Genomic DNA, 21,968 nt, shown 5'->3' with positions numbered 1-21,968 from the left:
AGTCTTTAATGTTTGGGAAACATTCAGAGACGTTGGAATCAAAGTGGATGGTAATCTTTTAGCATATAGTTTTAAGATAAATGGTTGATTGAGTTTCTCAAGAACTGACTGAATTTTTTTTTAATTTTGAAATAGACAGGGTTGCCTGTTTATTGTCACCCTACTCATAATGACTACCCATAGTGGCAATGTTCATGTGTACAGATGAGACAAAACCCGTGATGATACTTCCACCACATGCAGGGAAATATTACTTTGCCATTTTGCAGCCAGGGCAGTTTTTGTTTTTTAGAAACAGTTGCTGGTTGTGGTCTGAGAGGGTATCAGCATTCCATAGTATGCCAGCTTATAGAGAAATACCCTTAAAAATCACTTAAACATGTAAAGTTTCAAAAGAATTCATTGAATATTAATAATAGATGTACCCTGGTAAATCTGCTCACCCAGTGTCATTTACATACTAGACAGTTGGTTCTCATTCAATCAGTTTTGCCCCCTGCCCCACCAGGGGACATTCGGAAATGTCTGGAGACATTTTTGGTTTTCGCTAGCGGAGTAGGGGTGGTATGTTACTGGGGCATATTGGTTCAAGATCAGTGATGCTGGGTAAATATCTACAACGCACAGGACAGCTTCCACCACAAAGAATTATCCAGCCCTAGGTGGTAAGGGTGTGAGATTGAGAAACCCACTCTAGACATGTATTTTTCTAGAGTTTATATAGTCTCTTTTCATTCAAGGTTTTGGCTAGGCTATTAGGATCGTCTACGTAAAAACCGTCCAGTTTTTTGTGCTGACTGGACATAAAACTGTGAGTGTTAAAGTCAAGATGATGCCTATCTATAACAACTGTCAGAAGGAATTTGTGTATTGGGTGCGAGCCTGGCTTAGCTTCCCTTAGATGTCCTCCTGGATCCCAGAAATATCATACTTTTTCTCTTTTGCCCCACCGAGCTGTGTTTCAGGAAGAATTCCTCCCAAAGTTTGTGGTCATCATGACCAGTGTGTTCTCAGATCCTGCCATTAGAGCCAAGCAGAGTATTTTTGGAATGTTGATGAATGTGCTGAGATTGGTTTTTTTAAATAGCATTCTGCTATGCAACACCATGATACAGTCTCCTGAACGGAGCTGATTCCAAGTGGAGGCATGACCTCTAATGTCAAATAGTAAACTACTGAAAACTTATCAAAACAAACAGCACAAGGGATTTCCAAATCTCCTAACATGACTAGGATCTGCACTTGCTGTCCCCCCATATACATAGACATCCCCCTTCTTGAAATTCAGACCCTCACATATTGGGAAAGAAATAGAATACTGCACAGTCATAAGACAAGTATCATTATACAGTGAAAGGTCAAGCTAGGTTAGTGTTAAACATTGAGTCTAATGTAGAAATCTAAAAGTTAGTGTCTTAAAATACTAAGCCACAGGAGTGAAAATAGAGGCTTCCACGGTTTGCATTTTGGCTGCCTGTTCTTTAGCTATGAATTCCACCTGAAGTAGAGGCAGATGTACTTTTTAGTGAGGGAGGGCACAAATTCACTGACAATCATGTCACAGCATGTGTTGGCCTTTCCTTTCATGATTGGAACAATGACTAGCCTCACTTTGCCATCTTCTTCCTTTCATCCAATATGCCCTCCCTCCTCCCACCTAAATCCAATGCATTCCTGAGTCCTAGCTCAGCTTTCTCATTCTCCTGGAAGTCTCTGTAGGTCTTCTAAACTTGATTTCTCTCTCTGCTGAATTCCTGTACCCATGTCTCTTTAGCATCTTAAAAAAAAAATGGAATTCACATACCATTACATACACAATTTTAAAGTGGACGATACAGTGGGTTTTAGTACATTCACAGAGCTGTGCGTCCATAACCACATATTTGAGAACATTTTCTCATCACCTGAAAAAGCAATGCAGCTTCCATTTGCAGTCAGCTCCCTGCCATTTCCCTTCAACACACCCACTCCCAGTCCTGAGAACCACTAACCTACTTTCTGCCTCTAGATACTTCATATAAATGGAAATATGCAATATGTGTTTGCCTTTTTTTCACTTAGCATAAGGTTGATCCAAGGTTGATCCATGCTGAAACATGTATCAGAACTTCATTTCTTTTTATGGCTGAATTATCCTTCATCATATGGATATACCACATTTATTTATCCATTCATCAGTTGATGGACATTTGGGTTTTTTCACTCTTTGACTATTATGTATAATACTGCTAAGAGGATTCACATTTGAAATTTTGTGTAGACATATATTTTCATTTCTCTTGAAATGAAATATACCTAAGAGTGGAATTGCTGGGTCATACTCTATGTTTATCCATTTAAGAAACTGCCAGACTGTTTTCCAAAGTGGCTGCACCATTTTACATTCCCACCAGTGGCATATAAAGGTTCTGATTTGTCCACATCTTCTTAGACATTTTGAGCTGCACAAGCCTGTTGATATCACTTTTTGTCTTCAGGATGAACTCCCTCACACACGTTAGTCTCACTTCCCAAATTCGACTACAAGCTTCTTAAGACAGCAATCCATTTGTTCAGTCATCATCTTAGGAGATGTTTCTTAATTTCCTACTGGGTGCCAAGAACTACTAAGTCCTAAGGCTACAAATATGAAAAAGCTCATTTTGTGGAGGAGGCGCATATAATCACAATAGCCCATTTCTGAGCGACAGGTGTGGTAATGACCGCCTATTCAAGGAACAGCCTTTGCTTCTCAGAATTCATATTGATTGTCTCCCTCCCACAATGTCATACTTAAAAACACCACTCAAGCCTATTATTTAATCCATCCTATTTTAGAGAAAGAACAGAACTCTGTGTGTGTCCTCCTTTTGTCCAAATGTAGAAGGTCTGATTTTTCTCTTGGGCTTTTGTGTTTCAGTACCACTTAGCAAATATGCTTAAGAAAATAAATGCCAGCAATGTTTCTAGCAGTAACTTTGGAAGTACAATGTGAGTTATTTTGAAACAGTGAATCATCAAGAATGTTAATCTGTTGACTTGTCAGTATAAAAGCTGTTTGAGACTCTAGCTAAAGAGAGACAAGGAACCTTCTAAAAGTTTAAGTCCTCTGGATTCAAAAATAAACTGTCCATATGTTGCTTTCACCTGCAGTCAGTCTGGTTTCATGGTTTTCTTTCTTCAACTACCAGTCAAGAGAAATTAACATATTGGAATCCCTAAATCATGTCAAGAATGAAAAGAATCAAACTGTAGACTGTTGAAATAAAAGACTTGTTATTGCCATATGAAAGTACAATTATCCAAATATAAGAATATGATTATTAAAACACATCTTATAGTGTGCCTTTTAGTGACTTAACAGTAGTATCGCATTGTTTTCATTTGATTTCTTAATTACCTAATATAAAAATGTCAAATCAGCAATGCCAGAGCATGTGTGGATGGAACTGGCTTGCATTTAGGAAGATGTTGATACTTGATGTGTTCAAGGAGAGAGATTGGCACTTCTATTCCAGTTTGTAAATCATATCAATTTTAAAACTGACTTAAACATTCTTCTGTGATTTGTTTGGGCTCTGAAAAGAGGTTTGTTTATTCCAAAGAAAAATTAAGAAGTTAAGAGTGAATTGTGTGTTTGTATTAAATATAGATGAGTGAAATTCATATTGACTCTGTGAACATATAAAAACAATAAGATTTTCCCATGGGTTCAAGGTTTTATTAACACTTACAAAACACTTACTATTTACCAAGCACTGGTTTAGGGTTTTTACAACTACTAACCTCTTTAATCTTGATAAAAACCCTAGAGAACACATACAGTTATTATCCCCATTTTATAGATGAGAAAACGGAGAGTTTCAGTAACTTGCTTGAGGTCAGCCAAGTAATTAGTGTAATCCCATGCAATATGTCTCTAGAGTGCTTACTCTAGTCTGTCTCTCAAAGAACACGCTCATCAAGTTGAATAAAGATGAGGATTCTGTTTGGGCATGACATTATTCCAGGTTTCAGAGGGCAGCTGGCTGCAGGAATTTTCATACAGTCTAGGATAGCAATGAAATTAAGTATGTGAGATAAAATATATACATTGTAACATTTTATATTATAGAATATATGTATTACATTTTCATATTGTATGTTATGCACATATGCATGTATATGTATATATTCTACATACACATATATACGTAGCCCCTTGCAGGCTACCCTTTCCTGTGTGTTTCCATGGCCTTTATAATGATGTGAGCTCCCCATCCCCAATCCTCCCTTCTCAAACTTTCAGGAACTTCTATGCTACTAGTATTCTTGGGAGTTATTGTTCTTTCTTCTTGGTATATTGAAAGATCAACAATGTCGCTCTTTCTCTAGAGGCCAAGCATGGATCATGGAAGAGAGGTTCAAAGACCTTGAGCCTGTCTACAGTTGGGCAACCTGACAGTAACTTTTCTGCTCTGGAGGCAGCTCTTCTTGTCATGGTTCTGACATGCAGGGGATATTTCATGGCAGTGGTTTGTATTACCAACTTCTCCCAAGAATGACAAACCTGTATTTATCTATTGGGCAGTGGCTTCCCAAAGATGGGCCCCATTTATGAGCAGTTCCTACTGGCAGTAGTTCCCCCTCAAGTAATCATTTAGGGTGTGTGGTATGGTGGTGGTGGCGTGTATGTGTGTGTGTGTATTTTAGTGGGCTAAAATAATGAGTGTTATCAAATCTTCTGTGCCTAAAGGATGTAAAATTAAGTAGGACATCACATGTGCTCATGACAGTAAGTTATAAAGGCAGAAAAGACACTGGATTGAAACTAAAATATCCAGACAATATCTGAGATTTTTTTTAATAGAGCTTATGTTAAATAGATGTAATGAGTATAATCACAGCTGTATAGGCTTCTTTAATATGTCAGTGTTTCTCATTTTGGAATTCATTCCAGAACTTATTTTTAAATGGGCTGCTAGGTGCATGGTATATTACCTTGTCTTCCAAGTGCTGTCTCTGAATTTAGATACTGGATCAGTATCTACCAAGAATGACAAAATTATAAGTCCCAGAACAGTCCTGGCTATAATAAGCACTCAATATATACTTTTGAACGAATAAGTGGACTGACTACAGTTTTACACAAGATTTAGGTGGCACAAGTGGTAAAGAAGCTGCCTACCAATGCAATAGACATAAGAGATGCAGGTTCGATCCCTGGGTTGGGAAGATCCTCTGGAAAAAGAAATGGCGACCTGCTCCAGTATTCTTGTTCGGAGAATCCCCATGGACAGAAGAGCCTGGCGGGCTACTATCCATAAGGTCGCAAAAAGTCAGACATGACTGAAGTGACTTAACACGCACACAGAACAAGATCACTTTAACCTCTGTTCACTTTGGAAGAGCGAGCAGTTACTATAAGAGGGGCAATCAGTCAGGATTGTCTTTTGTCACCTCTAAATAAAAGGACAACTGAGAAAGGGTTGGAGAAATGTGGGGCATTGGGTGAGCAAGATGGTTCCCCTCTTGGACACCATCAAGGAACTGTCTTGTGTGGCGTCATGCTCAGAGCCAGAATTTGGTTGACTTCTTGTCCTTTTTTTTTTTTTTTCTTAATGTATGTATTTTTAATTGAAGGATAATTCCAATATTGTGTTGGTTTCTGCCGTACATCAATATGGATCAATATGGATCAGCCATGGGTGTACATATGTCCCCTCTCTCTTGAGCCTCCCTTCCACCTCCCACTCCATCCTACCCCTCTAGGTTATCACAGAGAGCCGGTTTGAGTTCCCTTGACTTTTAAGAGGTTCTAGAGTTCTCCTGAGATGGGAGCTGTAGTGTAGGTTAGTGATTCTCAACATAACCTATTGTGTTTTGAAATGTTTACTTTTCAATATCCCATTTACCCTCTTGTCTGTGTGTGTGTTAGTCTCTCAGTCATGTCCAACTCTTTAAAACCCCATGGATTGGGGCCCACCAGGCTCCTCCGTCCATGGGATTTTCTCGGCAAGAATACTGGAGTGGGTTGCCATGCCCTTCTCCAGGGGATCTTCATGATCCAGGGATTGAACCTGGGTCTCCCTCACTGCAGGCAGACTCTTTACCGTCTGAGTCACTAGGGAAGACAACCCTCTATTCTATTGGAAGCTAAAACTAAACTAACACTAAAACTGATAGTGAAGTCTTATGCTTTTGCTATAAAAAGTATGAGTTCCATGTTTCTGATATGATAATACTCCTACAGGGTGATTCATAGGTTAAACCATTAGAACAGAAAAGAGGAAATATTTTTACTCTTCTTTTTAAAAACAAATACTATTTTTTAAAAAACCATATCGCTGGCATAGCATTCAGCTCTTTTCACAATTGATTGTCTTTAAGCATACAATCTTTAACTGTGAAATCATTCAGAGAAAATTATTTTGGAGAGGAAAATGACAAGAGAAATAGTTATGTAGTCAGTTTTTGATTATCCATGATGATTTTGCCACCGGAATTAAAATCCCATTTTAACAAATAGCAACAGTTACCATCTCTTTCTTTGCTAACTCTTAGAACAAAATGTTTTATTAGGAAACAGAACTGAATTTTATTTCTCCTCCTGAGCCTTGGGTCTGTCTTGTATTTTTACTTTCTGTAGCACCTGATGTTTCCCCCATCTCATCAGTGTGCTGGAGCTGGCTTGTACTGGATGGAAAACCAATTGTGTGTATCTCTTTCCAGCTCCATGTTCTGTTTCCCCACCTTGGTACCCTGAAGTCTGCCCCAGTGGGAGTATTTGTACCATGGAAATTGACAAAGGCTGCAAATCAGGGTTTTCCCCCAGAGTTAATTATTAAGCATTTTGCCAGCACACTACTGCCCCACTCAGTCCTCACTTTTGTTTTGGATAAATATCTCTAAAATGTGTTATATGTCAGCCTTTGTACAAACAGAGGATGTGAAGGAAAAAGTCACTCTTCCTTGGCCTCATTTTAATGATTCATATATCTGTGTTTGCTTTTAGTGTCTCTTTCTTCATGTTTCCCATCAGGAGGCTTCTTCCTTTTGAAAGCATTCACTCACTTCTCATTTTTTGACTCTGATTATAGCCTGTGACTTAGAGAAACAAGTTCACTAGGTACGCGTATTGAAGAAAAACAAATGAGAGTTTGTGGAGTTCTGTAATATTAATAGAATAAAGTTTGTGAGTAAAGCCTTGGCCCAGATCTTTTATGACAACTAGTTTGATTGCTAGGACTGGCTTCATGGGCATGAGATCTGAGCAGTCACTCAGGGCCCAATGCCCAGAAGGGCTTCACGCATGGCGAAATGCTCTGCAGTCACCATCTTGAAATTCTGAATACTTTTTGAGCAAGAGATCCTGCATTTTCATTTTGTTCAGGGCTCCATAAATTATGTAAGCAATCCTGATAGTTGTTCAGATTTCTGTTTTACTTCTGATTTTAGAAAGTTGAATTTCTTAGAAGTCTGGTGTCTAGATCAATGGGGTGTTTCTATATCAACCACAGATGAATGCTTGGTCAGATCACTGTAAATCCTAAGTAGCAAAAAAAAAAAAAAAAATTGGTGGTGTTCTCATTTATTGTATTTTGATTTTTTTAAGGGAATGCCTAGAAAAGAAAAAGATATAATGGTAAATGACTTATCTTAAGTTTGAGTGTATTTTCCTCACTTGCAAGTAAGTACTTTTTGATTCTCTTATTAATGCAAACTTTAAAAATAATTTTATTAACATATTAGCTGCATATCACAAAACTCACCCAGTTTAAGTGTACAATTCAATGACTTTTAACAAATGTCCATAGTCGTGCAGACAGCCCTGCAATCTTCTTTACAACGTTTCCATCACCCCAATGTGATTGCTCCTGCCTTCACACCCTCTTCCCACCTTCAGCCCCTGGCAACTGCTAACCTTTCTATCTCAATAGATTTGCCTTTTGTGGACATTTCAAATAAGTGGACTAATAAAATATATGACCTTTTTGTGACTCATTTCATTCACACAGTTTCATGTCTTTGAGGTTCATCCATGATATCACACATAAATGTACACTTTAAGGCAAAAATTCATATGAGGTTTGTGCAGGGGAAATAATCTCTACTGTTCTTATCTGTGAGTACACACTCATTTTACCTCAAATTTCCATTTAGAATGGAAAGGTAACCCAAGTGAATTGCAAAGGATCCCCATTTTCAACATCTACCCACATACCATTTGGCACTTTCAGATCAACCATTTACTCCACCTCCTAAGAAAGTTTGCACTCTATTTCTAAAAGTCTACATGAGCTTGATATTTGATTTCCATTACTTTCTGGAATTATCACTCAATTGCAAAGATATTCTGGCAGTTATAGAGAAGCTTTTTTGAGTTAATGTTCATCAGTATTAAAAATACAGATTTCTTAGCTTAAAAACAAAGTAAAAATACCATGAATTAGAATTCAGGCTTAACAACTCTCAGCTGAAATCCTAGGTTTACTACTCAAAGTTGTGACCTTAAATAAGTTACTTAATCTCTCCAAGATTCAATTTTCTATAAAGCTTTATCATTATTTCTGTCCTTATTATTTACACTGGCTTCCTTTTCTTTTCTTTTTAACTTAAGGGAAAATTTTTATTGGAAATGTCTTCTTAATGGGGGTTGGGGAGTGCATGTTTTCCATTAAAGAAAGCTCTGTTGACCAATATTTCAAATTGTCCTTGTTTGGCTTTTTTTTTTTTCAGTGAAATCATGAGTTTATTTAAAAAGATGACCTAAGAGGGCAATCATAAACAGTTTCTACATTCTCTTTTTTTCCTCCCAGTATCTTTCTCTTTATTGTTACTTTGAAATGGAAATGAGTCTCTTTATAAGACTTAACATTTGAAACAAACCATTTTAGTATTTTGTATTTTTCAAAACAACAAAGAGTATAGAGGTAAACTCATCAATGTTTTTTCAGAAACACCTTGTTTGGCTTTCTAATGATTTTTAAATGCAGATTGATGATGATGGTTTAGTGCAGCCCAGACTCCAGCAACCCCTTGCACTGTAGCCCACCAGGCTCCTCTCTCCAAGGGATTTCCCAGGCAAGAATACTGGAGTGGGTTGCCATTTCCTTCTCCTACACTGACTTTCTTTAGGGAGTGGAACTATAGAGGATTTCCTCTTTTCGCAGTCAATTTCTGGTGTTTTGGTTTTTGCTTTTCTTTACTTCTTTATTTTTTAAAACAAACATTATTATTCTTTAAGTAGGAACAAGTCACGATTTCAAAAGCTTAAATTGTTCTCTGACAGATTTGTAATCATTATATGATCTCTTATAGTGCTATTACTCAGCTTTTATAAATTCTAGAATCCATAAAAATATGAAATTCCATTTCCTTTAAATAAAAATATCAGTGATTGTTTTAAAATCATGAATAACATAAGGGGACTGACTATTTCATGAATTTGGCAGTGTCTTTTTCAGAAAATTCCTAGTACTTTACACTTAGGCAATGGAAATGGCCCCATCAGCAATCACAAGAGAAAGTAAGGAGTGTGATGAACACATTAGTTGGATGGGGCTTGTGGCCCTTACTTTCTCATTCTAGATGGTGTAATTAAGTAAGTGTTAGTCGTTCAGTCGTGCCCGACTCTTTGTGACCCCATGGACTGCAGCCCACCAGGCTCCGAGATTTTCCAGGCAAGGATACTGGAATGGGTTGCCATTTCCTTCTGCAGGGGATCTTCCCAACCCAGGGATCGAACCTGAGTCTCCTGAACAGCAGGCAGATTCTTTACCGACTGAGCTACAAGAGAAGCCCATTCTAGATGGTAATGGGATAAAATTTACTTTCTGAATATTCATTTCAAATGTGTGTGTATTCTTAGGATTTTATCTTTGGTTCTTCAGAGCATGTTGAACAAATAAAGAAGGCATCTAGGTGAAGCTAAAGGACCCTGGAATCCAGAGGTCTTTGTTTCTATTTCTGTTATTTTTGAGATGCTCTGTGGTATATCAAAACCTCAGTTTTCCCATTGAGAATCGGGGTAATCCCCACTGTACTTCATAAGTTTTTCCTGAGCATTGAATGAGATAATTGATGAGAGGTTATTGTATAAATGTAAAGACTCCCCCAAATATGAGCCAGTATGTTTTCTAAGATCATTTATTACTTGCTGTCCCTTTAATATTTCTCTCCCCCAACACTCCTCTACTGATGAACAGTAAGGATACCTTCATGTTTCATCAAGGCTTGGAATGGCTGTGGGTTTCTTTGAGCTCACCAATCAGTTATTATTATTGATGAGTTAATCAATAATCAATACCTGAAGAAGAAAAACAGGATAAGGAAATGAGAGTGATGGTGTAGGGTTGAGAGTAGTGCCTTGAGAGAAGACTTGAATAATGAGAAGGAGCCTACCATGTAGAACTCTGCTGTAATCAGAGCATTCCAGAACAGAGAACAGCAAATGCTAAGTCTGAGGATTGTTGCCTGTGTTGATATAAAATCAACATGGAATGGCTGCCCCTCCAAAGGAGTAACTGAGTTGTTTTAGCCCACACTGGAAGCTAAGATAAAGGTATGTGGATTGCGTAACAGTGAAAGCTCTGATTTAGGATGGAATAATTCCTTACTTGAGGAATGCTTTTTAAAAACTTTTCTGTTTCATCTCTATGCCCACATAGCGCCTAGCCCAAAGCTAGGGGCTCAACCATTGATGGTTCTCAATGCTGGCTGCAAATTAGAATCCAGGAAACTTTCAGCACTTCTGTATCCAATGTGTGGCCCTTAGACCAGGACTATTAGTATCAAGAAATGCAAAACCTCAGGCACATCCAGACTCACTTAATCAGAATTGACATTGTAGTAAGATCCTTAGATAATCTACATACACATTGAAGTTTGAGATATGCTGTACAATATCATGCCAAAGGCCAGGAGAATCTTCACTTCTGGAGATTCTGATTCATTTGTTCTTGGGAAGAGCCCAGGCATCATTTTAAAAAAAAGCACCTCCAATCTTCAGTTGGTCAGAGTAGACTGTGGGGCCAAGTTTGACAACCAATGGCTTAGTATTTCCCATTCATAGGCCCTCAATAATGGATAACTGTCAGGTACTCGGGGCTTTCCAGGTAGCACAGTAATAAAGAGTCCTCCTGCCAATGCAGGAGCTGCAGGAGACTTGGGTTTGATATCTGGGTTGGGAAGATCCCCTGGAGGAGGAAATGGCAACCCACTCCAGTATTCTTGCCCGGAATCCCATGGACAGAGGAGCCTGGCTGGCTCCAGTCCACGGGGTCACAAAGAGTTGGACTCGACTGAGCATGAACACATGTACCAAGTACTTGATTTCATCAATTATTTAAATTGCCTGTTTTAGAACACCCAGTCGTGTTTCAGTGTTTTCTGACATACTACAAATAGTCTTAATAATTTGTAAATCTTCCTCTAAAATAGTCTTCGGTTCACATTTTAGAATTATTGTTACCACAGATCAGGGACTGGAGATAACTGATTAGTTTCTGTCATCTTTAAGCCAGGTAAGACTTTTTCTTCACCTTTAGCCACACCCACTTTCCATATTTGGAGTCATATTACTTCTCAATATCTACTTGCTTTGCAGTCCTGAAAATCATCCTACTATCTCACATTCATTTTTATTTCTATAAAATGAGCACATTTACTAAGTGGTTTGGTAGAAATAAATATAATGTATGGCTTTAAAAAGCTTCATTTTTTTCTACAAATATATGATGTGAGGAGTTTTAAATGTAATGTTCAATGTGGATATATTATTTCAGGCACCATTTGTTAAATATTGATCATAAAGTGTGCTCTTTAGAAGTCTTCATTTAAAGGACTTTCAGCTAGTTTGAATGTAAATTCCAACAATCAAATTCAATTTGAAACCAAGTTTTCATTTTGGCATACTGATTCTCTAGTCCTCCGTCTTTAACTGTGTGGTAAACCCACAAAATGATTTTATTAGTGGTTTACTGTTCTCTGGGAGGCTTTTTTGTTTGTCTTTATTTTGGCATATAATTTGTGCATGTTGAAAATTGTTTCATTTGTGTTGAGATTGGAAGGCAGTGTATATTAGTTATTATTTGTGGAAACATGAACTTTATTGTTTAGAGCAGGGTTTCTCAGCCTTGGCACCATTGATATTTTGAGCTGAATTGTTCTTTGCTGCCGCCAGCGCTGTCCTGTGCATTTTAAGCTGTTAGCAGCATCCCTGGACTCTACTCACTAGTTGCCAGTAGCATGTCCCAGTTATGACAATAAAAAAAATGTCTTAGACATTGCCCAATGTCCTCTGAGGGGACAAAACTTTCCCTAGTTGAGAACCATGATGTAAGGCAGAAATGAAAGAAAAATAATCTAGATATCTTAAAAAACTAAAAATAAAGTTGCTGTATGATCCATCAATCCCTCTCCTGGGCATATATCTGGAGAGAATCCTAATTCAAAAAGACACATCTACAACCCCAACATTTGTTGTAGCACTATTGACAATAGCCACAACAAGGAAGCAACCTAAGTGTCCATTGACAGGTGAATGGATAAAGAAGTGGTACATATATGCAACAGAATATTACTCAGCCATAAAAAGAATGAAATAATGCCATTTGCATCATCATGGATGGATCTAGAGATTGTCATACTAGGTGAAGTAAGTCAGAGAGCGAAAGACAAATGCCATATGATATCACTTACGTGTATATGGGAAATGTAACACAAATGAACTTCTTTACAAAACAGAGACAGACTCACAGACATAGAAAACAAACGTATGGTTACCAAAGGTGTAGAGGGAAGGGGAGGGATAAATTAGGAGTTTGAGATTAGCAGATGCACGCTACTATATACAAAACAGATCAACAACAAAGTCCTACTGCACGGCACAGGGAACTATTCCATTTCATGTAATAAACCGTAATGGGAAAAATGTGTATGTATGTATTACATATATAAAAATCTATAATACATACATATATATATATATATGTATATATATATATATATATATATATATATATATAGGACTTCCCTGGTGGCTCAAATGGTAAAGCGTCTGCCTACAGTGTGGGAGATCTGGGTTCAATCCCTGGGTCGGGAAGATCCTCTGGTGAAGGAAATGGCGACCCACTACAGTACTCTTGCCTAGAAAATCCCATGAATGGAGGAGCCCAGTAAGCTACAGTCTGTGGGGTCACAAACAGTCGGACACGACTGAGCAACTTCACTTTATTATATATATATATATATATATATATATATATATATATATATAAAATGAAATCACTTTGCTGTACACCAGACACTAAAGCAACATTGTAAATCAACCATGCTTTACTTAAAAAAAAGAATCCACAGATGTTTTATGATCTAAATAAAACACTTCATTTCTCGGTGTTGCTAGTTTTTATTTTGTGGCTTGGTGAATTGATATCAGTGTGAAGAGCACTATTACATTGGATTTCTATTTAGAGATGGTTACAAATATTTATAATAATTAGCTAAGAAAACTTTCTCCATTCTGAATTTTAAAGCTCTTTAAGTCAAATGGAAAATCAAGTAATTTATCTGCCAAGTTAAAATAAGGAAATAACTTTGACCGCAGTTATTGGAGTGCTTCAGGTGCAAGTGCCTGTTTTGGCCTGCTAACCTCAACACAGGGGACCTCACACTTTTACTCTGGATGTGCAAAGCAGTGGGTATCCGCCCTGGCTGCTCACTGGAGCAGAAGAAATGTTGTGCTTGGGCCCTAGCCCCCAGACATGCCAGCTCACTTGTCTCAAGAGGGGCATAGGTATGTTTTCGGACTGCCCAGGTAATTCCAGAGTGCAGCCGGGGTTGACATCTGCTGATGTAAGGAGATATAGCTCCACTGCCTTTATCCTTCATCCATCACTTTCCCACATTTACCTGTGGCCTGCTTTCTTCCTATCTACACAGTGCTGACCAAACTCTTTTGCCTATCCTTGATTATTATTTTTTAACCAAATGATTTTTCCCCAGTGTTTTTCCTTTGCTCAGACCTGGACTTGCAAGGAAACAACTGGCTCAGTCTAGTCCACTTAATTCATGACCTTCTTTTGACTGCTGCCTTCATTTCAACTGTTAACCTCATTCTACCTGAAAAACCTTTATTGTTTTAAAACGGGTATTTCTTCTTTTGCCAGCAGATCACTATCCCCAATCCCCATTTATGTTTCCCATTATTACTTGCCTCTTTTCCCTCCTTACAGCTTAATTTTATTTCTTTCCTTTGTGCTCCCTCTTACTTATTTTTCCATCCTTAAATGACATGCTCACATTTTGTGGATTCTTAAGTGTGTTTTTTTTTTCTTCAGTTTATTTATATATTTATTTATTTTTAATTTTTATTTTTACTTTATTTTACTTTACAATACTGTATTGGTTTTGCCATACATTGACATGAATCCACCACGGGTGTACATGCGTTCCCAAACATGAACCCCCCTCCCACCTCCCTCCCCATAACATCTCTCTGGGTCATCACCGTGCACCAGCCCCAAGCATGCTGTATCCTGCGTCGGACATAGACTGGCGATTCGATTCTTACATGATAGTATACATGTTACAATGCCATTCTCCCAAATCATCCCACCCTCTCCCTCTCCCTCTGTGTGTTTTAAAATGCTGGGAGAGTATGTTTCACTTGACGCTGATCTCTTTGCCTTTTTGATCCTCACCTGCCTGTTATTTTTAACTTGAGACTCGTGTGTTCTGTTTGTGCATTGGTTATTTTAAATCAATGCTCTTATGTCCCTGTTTGCCCCACCTGAGCATTTCAATGTGACACCTCATGTCTGCAGGGCTCCCAGGTTCCTATTATGGCTGGTGGCTCTGGGCCAGGGAAACCAACCCAGGCCTCAGGCATCTCGTCACGTCTGGATTCACCTCTCCCCTTCCCGCAAGACAAGCTCACCTGCCTTATAACCCAGGAGCCAGCCTCTTCTTAAACCCTGTTGTCGCTATTGCACTTCTAAATAATATCTAACAGTCTTTCTCCTTGGCTTGCTTGAGGGTATTTCTGCTAAACCCCACCGGCAACTGTCATCTTGTTCCTTCAGCTAGTTCTTGCGAAATAGTTCATAACTTGCCTCATTGCTAAAATGTATGCCACATGCTCTCAATTCTAGTATCTGAATCACAGAAAAAGGCCCCTTGGATTCATCCTAGTGATGGTGCAGTGGAGGCTCCCGCAACACAATATATGTGTGGGCTCCCTTCGGCCTTTTCATTCAAACTTAATTATGGATTCATCGTGCCTGCTATGTCCCTTTCCTTCTTCTAGTTTTACACAAATAGTCTTGCTTTCTTGTCCCCTCTGAGACCACAACACCATACCTGTTCCAGAAATATCACCTGACTTGTGATTTTCAAAGCCTGAGCTTTTGTTTGTGTGTGCCCAGGTACAAGAATATTAACACTGACTCCAACTTCATGAGAGACCCAGTATATCCATACCCAGTTGTACTTTTCCAAACACCATTTTAAAGCCTCTAAGTTTAATTTACAAATCTCATTTCACTTGTAAATCTTAACAGGTTTGCATTAATGTAAAAAGAAATACTGCTTTTCTGTTGATCCTTTTAAATACCAGCCAGTGAGATTTCCAAATTTAACCCTTAAAATTTCACTGAGCAAATAAATAATCCTTATGAGGTCTAAATTTCCAGATTTAATACATTAGATTTTTCTCAAATATTTGAACAGTGATTATAAACTTAAGTCATTAAACCCTAAGTATTTTAATTAAAATCATAAGTTTAATATGTCAGATTCTCCCAAACAATTCAAAGACTGCAAAGCACAAACGAAATATGCATATCCTAATGTATTGACTCCAGAAGTTATCATACTCAGCTCAATAGTATTTAAATGAAAGTTTTATTAATCTCTTTATTAGCCCCATGTATTTTATTAGCACTAGGGCCTATATTAGTATTGATACTAGTATCAATACCAACACTAGCAATAGCAATAATATATAAGTTAAAATAATACTAGCACAAGTATTAGTGCTAATAGGAGTACTGGTATTAGTGCTAGTGTAAGTAGTACTGGTAGTAGTGCTAGTATAAGTACTAGTACCAGCATTAATATTATTTTTGCTAATTATTATTGTTAATGCTAATATTAGTGCTAGCATTGGTACTAGTATTAGCATTATAGTAGTACCAGCACTAACATTAGTATTTGCATTATTATTAGCACTAATACTAGTATTCAGACTAATATTAGTGTTTTTGTATTATACTAGGCTCATGGCATCCCACTCCAGTACTCCTGCCTGGAAAATCCCATGTACGGAGGAGCCTGGAAGGCTGCAGTCCATGGGGTCGCTGAGGGTCGCACACGACTGAGCGACTTCCCTTTCACGTTTCACTTTCATGCATTGGAGAAGGAAATGGCAACCCACTCCAGTGTTCTTGCCTGGAGAATCCCAGGGACGGAGGAGCCTGGTGGGCTGCCATGTATGGGGGTCGCACAGAGTCGGATACGACTGAAGTGACTTAGCAGTAGCTTAGCAGGCTCAGCACTAGTGTTAGTAGTACTGCTATTAGTAGCATTTCTAGTGATGTTAATACTTAGCATTAATATTAACATTAATATCAGTTTTAACAGCAATACTAGTGCTTGTGTTCGTGTTTGTTCTAGTACCAGCATCAGTGTTAGTATTCACGTTACTGCTACTAATAGAATTACCATTATTAGTTGTACTAGCACCTACATTATCGTTAGCATTAGCCTTAGTCTTAGAATTAGTGATTAGTATACCTTGCAGAGTTTCTGACCCAAGGTTACTGACCCAAATGAGGAAAATAGAGATTGTGGATACAGAGTTATTGGTTGAGAATGTGGCTCCAAAGTTAAAATTCAGCTGTTTTAGTTGGCAATTTCTGGACCAAGGCACCAAGAACTGGAGTTTGTCAACCTGGCGCTACAACCTCAATGACCTTTGTTGAGCTACAGTCATTCATAGAGCAGTAGTATTTTCTGAGCCTCAACCTTCTCCTGCAATCTGGTGAATTGTGGTTACTTATATCCAAGAATTTTACTTCAGATCAGTATTTTCTTATTTGTTTTTCATTGAAAATTTCTGTGACAACTTTTTATTGCCTGATTGGAGAAAATGATCTATTCTCCTTGTTTGCCCAGGACTTTCTGGGACGTAGGACTTTCAGGGCTAAAACTAGGCAAGTCCAGGCTGGCTGGTCATCCTAGATTCTAGACCAGTGATTCTCTGGCCTCTCTAGACTGGGCTGGGAAACTTTCAAACATATCAGAGCCCAAGCCCCACCTCCAAAGATTCTGATTGAATTGGTCTAGAGGTAGTGCCCCAGCACTGATACTTTAAAAAATCTCCCCAAGTGATTTTCATGTGTAGCCAGGGTTGAGAACTACTGTTCTGCACTCCCTATCTAGTTGGAAACACCTTGTGCAACATCTCACCGCTCACCTTCACTGAATGGGATTCAGCAAATCTTGAACTGGATAAGCATGTGTGTGGGTTCATCAGTGGACAGCATTTCCAGTAAATATTCCTGGGGGCAATTAGGGCTTCCCTGGTGGCTCAGCTGGTAAAGAATCCACCTGCAATGCAGGAAACCCAGGTTCAATCCCTGGGTCGGGAAGATCCCCAGGAGAAGGAAATGGTAACCCACTCCAGTATTCGTGCCTGGAAAATCCTGTAGATAGAGGAGCCTGGCAGGCTACAGTCCTTGGGAACACGAGTTGGACATGACTTAGTGACCAAACCACCAGTAATGTACACCTTTCTTGCACATCATGCCATTTGTTTTTGAGTATTAATATGTTCTCATGAAAGTGCAAGTGTTAGTTGCTCAGTCGTGTCCGACTCTTTGTGACCCCATGGACTGTAGCCCACCAGGCTCCTCTGTCCATGGGATTCTCCAGGCAGGAGTACTGGAGTGGGTTGTCATTTCCTTCTCCAGGGAATTTTCCTGACCCAGGGATCAAACCTGGGTCTCCTGAATTGCAGGCAGTTTCTTTACCGTCTGAATCACCAGAGAAGCCAATAAGGACTCTGGTAGTAGGTGTCTGAGCATCCACAGGTGGCACCTGACTTATGAAAAACCTCACGGTGCTTCCAGCTGGGGTGCAGGGCCTGGCAGTCCAGCCAGTCCTCAGCCACAGGGACCATGGGAAGAAGCAGTGGCCAGCTCGGTTCTGGCCAGTACCTTCCACCGTTCTAGGTCTGCAGACCGATGGTGAGGATCCTGCCTATGGCTCCTGCCTTCTCCAGCTCCTCTTATTCCTCCTCTGCAGCAGCTTCCTCATGTGTTCTCATGAGAATGTGTTCTCATGGCTTTTCATAAAATTATTATGTTTTTGTTTTGTTGCTTAAATTGTCATACCTTCATCAGTGAGAACGCCTCACAGCTGCCCCATTTGTCCATTTAGCACCATCCTTTTATTTAAATTTATTTATTTTAAAATTATTTTATTTATTATATTTGGAGGCTAATTACTTTAGAATATTGAGGTGGTTTTTGCCATACATTAACATGAATCAGCCACGGGTGTACAAGTGTCCTCCTGTCCCGAACCCCCGTCCCACCTCCCTCCCCATCCCATCCCTCTGGGTTGTCCCAGTGCACTAGTTTAGAGTGCCCTGTTTCATGCATTGAACTTGGACTGGTCATCTATTTATCATAGGGTAATATACATGTTTCAACGCCATTCTCCAAATCATCCCACTCTCGCCTTCTCTCACAGAGTCCAAAAGACTGTTCTGTACATCTGTGTCTCTTTTGCTATCTCGCATATAGGGTCATCATTACCACCTTTCTAAATTCCATATATATGAGTTAATATACTGTATTGGTGTTTTTCTTTTTTACTTACTTTACTCTGTATAATCGGCTCCAGTTTCATCCACCTCTTTATAACTGTCTCAAATGCACTCTTTTTAAAAGCTGAGTAATACTCCATTGTGTATATATATGTACCACAACTTTCTTATCCATTCATCTGCTGATGGACATCTAGGTTGCTTCCATGTCCTAGCTATTGCAAACAGTAGCACCTTCCTTGGAAGCATTCATGTTTCCTGGTGAGAAAAAAGTATAACAGATCCATCCTGATTTTTCTTGCTTCATGTTGTGGATTCAACTGCACTCCAAGGATCCGTGGTTCTTTTGAGTGGGGAAAGTTTTCAAGATAAAATCTTGGCTATAGAGGTGCACATCCTGTTGTTTTGCCAGAGTACTAATAGCAGCTAGATCTTGGATCCATGACCATCTCGGCAAATGAAATCCATTCTACTCAGTACTCTGTGGTGACCGAAATGGAAGGAAATCTTAAAAAGAGGGAAGATATGTATATGTATAACTGATTCACTTTGCTGCACAGCAGAAACTAACACAACATTGTAAAGCAACTATACCCCAATGAAAATTAATTAAAAAGAAGAAATCCTTAATTGTTTCATATGCTTTTTGTGTATCTCATTGGCTATCCTATGAGTTTTTCCCTGATTGTATATTTTTTCCCATCAAACTGTTATTGCAATGTTCTTTGCCCTTTTTTTCAAGCATTAAAATTCTTTCACTCCTTTATTTACTATCTTTTCAAGTTTCAACTACGAATCAGAGAAATATGTGAATAGACTTTGGGTATTTTCTAATTTATGCTCAGAGACAGGGGGAAACACCCTGCTCTCTTTTCCAGGCCCAAACTCTATTTCCTTTTATAGTTTTGATAATTTCTCCCTTCTCCAGTCCTCATATTTTCTCAAGTTTCATCACTTCTCTGCCTATTTCTTCATAAGCCATAGCCAACTGAGTTTTATACACGAAGTGGAGAGTGGACCTCTACTTTGTTACTGTTTTAAGAGAGGTGGAGATGAATGAGCAGATTTACCCTCTCAGTCATATCTCAGGCTGATCATTTGTGTCTGAAATTACAGATTCAGGATATGGGTCAGAAATTTGGGATCAGAACAGCACAGCCACTAATGGCAGGGACCACAAACAAGAATCAGTAATAAAACCACATAAATGTTATTTTTCATGAGCTTCATACTCACCTTGTATTGTTTTGTAGAGAAGGTATAGGAAGAAAGAGGTAATATCCAGCAAAGTCCTTTTGTAATCTTCTTGACTTGTTGTTAAAATGAATCTTATTTTAAATTGTAGTATAGTTGATTTACAATACTGTGTTAGTTTCAGGTATACAGCAAAGTGATTCAGTTATACACACAGATACACATACATAATTTTTTTCAGTTCTTTTCCATTATAGTTTATTATAAGATATTGACCATAATTTGCTATGCTATACAGTAAATCTAGAATAAATCTTAGTTTTAGAATTCACTCTGAGAAGACAGTAGGCAAACCCTCACCATCCAAAGGATTTCCCTCATTTGAGATCTTGAGTTTCGTCAAGTCACTTAAGATCAGCGATAAAATCCCCTTGAGAGTTTCCAGATTTTTCTCCACAAGGAACCATGAAGTAGACTGTTTATTTGTGGAACTCCTAGTCCTAGTACTTTAAACTCTTTCCTTCGCTGACCTAAAGATAGCCAGCAAAAAAAAGACTCTTAAAAATACATGCTTTATTGATTTTGGAATGTTCTGGTGAATGCTAATCTGACTCATGTCTTTTACTTAGGGGTGGCTTTGGCTCAAGCCCCAAAGTCATTTTAGACAAGAGGAAATAGAGAATCTAATAAATAATACAGAGTTTACATATCCAGATACAAAATAATAATTATTGTTGCTAATAATATGACTATAGATGCCACACCCACCTCTCCATTTAGGTAAATTCCTAATAGATAAATCCAAGTGAAATTTGATATAAGTATATGCTTCTTTGGACTTACTATTTTTGACTTTTTTGTTACAGGTGCATTTTCATTAGTATTTTTGTTAGTTTCGCCTGTACTTTTACTTGTTTTGGTAAAAACTCGGTGACTCTTTAATGATTTAGGAAACAGTTTAATAAATATGTACATCCATGTTTCAGACTCATAACTACAAGTGATTATTTCTGAGAATATCCTTGGAAGCTACATCTTTTGTTTGTTCTAAGATGACAAAGCTATATTCATTTTGGTTGTACATATAACACATGCTCATTGTAAAAATGTTACAACTATAGAGAAAATTGTAAAGACTGCATCATAGTAAGAAAAACTTCTGTGCAGGATCCATATGATATGCATACTCCTGCATCATTTTACATGGACATCAAGGAAAATGGGCCAGTAACTCACCAGAGCAGAGCCAGCCTTCACAAACACAGCTTTATGGAATTTTGTTTGAACATAAAAGCATTCTCTATATAATAATCATTAATTTAGTATTTGTGTGTGTGTGTTTGTGCTAAGTCGATTTAGTTGTGTCTGACTCTTTCTGACCCCATGGACTGTACCTCGCCAGGCTCCTCTGTCCATTGGATTCTCTAGGCAAGAATACTAGAGTGGGTTGCCATTTCCTTCTCCAGGGGGTCTTCCCCACCCAGGGATCAAAGCTGTGTCTCCTGCATTGCAGATGGATTCTTTACCACTAGCACTACCTGGGAAGCCCATTTTAGTATTTAGTTAACAAAAACCTTTATATCTATCTGTTCACTTACTTACTTGTGTTTGAGGGCATTGAAAGGTTTTTGAGAATGATCTGGATACCCTAGCTTTAAAACAAGTAAATGAAAACAGCTCCATACTTTCCTCCTAAGGTTGGGAGAAGTTTTATAAATATTTATTTATTTATCTGGCTGCATCAGCTCTTAGTTTTGGCCTGTGGGTTCTCGGCATGCAAACTATTAGTTGTTTTGTATGTGGGATCTAGTTCCCCAACCAGGGATCAAACCCAGAGCCCCTGCATTGAGAGTGCAGGGTCTCACCACTGGACCATCAGGGAAGTCCCAGATTGAGAAAAATTTTAATTAGTTGTTGATATTAATTGCTTAGCCCAGTACCTGTCCTATGGTGGTAGGCTTTCAGGAAATGGAGCTAAAGT

General features: G+C 38.5%; 1 protein-coding gene across 5 annotated transcripts in view; it reads left to right on the top strand.

Moving 5' to 3' along the window:
* The window catches only part of ARHGAP6 (Rho GTPase activating protein 6), a 540,556-nt gene that overhangs the window by 289,104 nt on the left and 229,484 nt on the right, over positions 1–21,968 (top strand). The gene's annotated exons all lie outside the window — the stretch shown is intronic.

This window comes from Ovis canadensis, chromosome X (genome assembly GCF_042477335.2).
Source record: "Ovis canadensis isolate MfBH-ARS-UI-01 breed Bighorn chromosome X, ARS-UI_OviCan_v2, whole genome shotgun sequence".
Taxonomy (NCBI): domain Eukaryota; kingdom Metazoa; phylum Chordata; class Mammalia; order Artiodactyla; family Bovidae; genus Ovis; species Ovis canadensis.
This window is presented reverse-complemented; position numbering and strand designations above follow the sequence as displayed.